Below are 1,941 nucleotides of genomic sequence, written 5' to 3' on the forward strand. Positions count from 1 at the left end.
CAGGAGGAAGGCCGAGTGAAATCATTGGTGAATGCACATTTATCCACCAACTGTGACTTTTGCCAGCATTTGGAAGATTTAATAAAAATAAATAAAGCTCTTAAAGAATAATTGCAGAGCTAGTTGTTGGAAATATGAGCTCTTAGATAAGACACAGAGACCTACACTGAGAACAGGACAACATGTAAGACAATGCAAGCTTGGAAGCCACAGAGACCCTGTGAAGAGTTGATTATTCTGCCTGACATGGACGACCAAAGAAAATCTTGGTAGAAGGTGCACATGCAGCACTACTAGATATTGAGCTTGGAACATATCCTTTTGCAACCTCCTCAAACTGTACCGTTGGAGGTGTTTCTACCAAAATGTTGAAGCATTTGGAGTTGTGAGAGTTTACACAACTAGAGTTGGTATCGGTGTCTTTCCTACAGAGCATGGCAATGAAATTGAAGAATTGTTACAAAGAATAGAGAATTTAGTGTAACTACTGGAAGGAAAAGATGTGGCTGGCTCAACTCATTTTGCTCAAATATGTTCATATGATTAATGCATTTACTGCATTGGTACTTACCAAATTGAATATTTTGGACATGCTTTTGGAAATCAAAGTTGAAATTGGAAGTTTTTGAAGTTCAGTATAAGACTGTCCCAGGATGGAACACAGATATGTCCAATTCCAGGACATTTAAAGAACTACCTGTCAGTGCTCAACATTTTGTTTGGTTTATTGAAGATGAGCTACAAATTCCAGTTAAATGGATTGGTATAGGTAAATCCAGACAGTCTATGATACAACATTTAAGGATTTCCATTGATGCAAGCAAGAAACTCTCCTCGAAGTGGTGAGGAAAGGACTTTTTTAAATGTTTCATTTATGATCTACAAATCTCAAGAATAAAGACACTGAAGTGAGTGCCAAGCACCCCAGTTCTGTAACTGAAATCTAGGTTTGCTTTTATCCAAGAGAGTAGCTAGACAGAGATATTTATATAATCATAGAAGCTTTTTAATGTAATTTCTAAGAAAATGTAAGTTTTCCTTATGTGAAAACTGGTAGAATTTCACAGACTCATGATCTCTAAAAATTATGTTACCAGGCCTTGTCTCTACACAGGTAATTTAAACTATGCTAAAAATAAAGAAATCTCCAAATTTAAAACAGATTAATCCATACAAATCATATCACTTACTGAAGGGTTTGTATGTGCTGAAACACATGGATGAAACATCATGGATGCATGATCAAGAGTTTTATGTTTTCAAATAAGTTTTTGGTGCCTACACAAAATGGAATGTAAGAATGATGATCAGGAACATAATTTCACTGTTAGGGCTGTGGTAAGCTTTTTCTGGAAGCTTTACATATATTGTTACCTCATGAGATCTCCACTAGTAACCAAAATATTTTCTCCATTTAGGAGATAGAGAATGGAAGGCAATCAGAGGTTCAAAGACCTGCCCAAGTTTACTCAATAGTAGTACCAGGATTCAAACCCACATCTGCCTGGCTGAGAAAAACTTCCAACATTTTGCCCCTCTACATTGCCTCTCAGACAGAGTCCACAAGGGACCCAATATCCTCCACCCCTAGGGAATTTTAGAGTTTCTGTAGAAAATTTCAGTAAAGTGAAGGAAACTATGGCTTGCTTTTTTCCTGATGACAGCTCCAAGTCCAGTATAAACCAACGCACTAAGTGACCTTCCTCCAAGCTGTGATATTCCCTTCCTCATACTGGATAACATTAGGTTCTATGATCTACTAGTCCATTGTTTGTCAGCTATAAGCTAACTGCAGGACATGAATAGACAGATACATCTTTCCCTTTAAGAGACTCATGTCAAAGGTTCTTTTCCTAATTTAATAGGAAGAAAATGTTGAGTTTACTGGAATATCAGTAGCCTTCTAAGTTGGATCCACTGGTTCTGCATCTGTGGATCCAA

The 1,941-nt window shown here is 37.1% G+C and overlaps 1 pseudogene; it reads left to right on the plus strand.

Annotated features, from left to right (window-relative positions):
- The first annotated feature begins 248 nt into the window (after window positions 1–248).
- LOC119237694 (adenylosuccinate synthetase isozyme 2-like) lies at window positions 249–846 on the plus strand (annotated as a pseudogene).
- Window positions 847–1,941: the final 1,095 nt, after the last annotated feature.

This window comes from Talpa occidentalis, unplaced genomic scaffold (assembly GCF_014898055.3).
Source record: "Talpa occidentalis isolate TD23 unplaced genomic scaffold, MPIMG_talOcc4v2.1 talOcc4.10, whole genome shotgun sequence".
Lineage (NCBI taxonomy): Eukaryota > Metazoa > Chordata > Mammalia > Eulipotyphla > Talpidae > Talpa > Talpa occidentalis.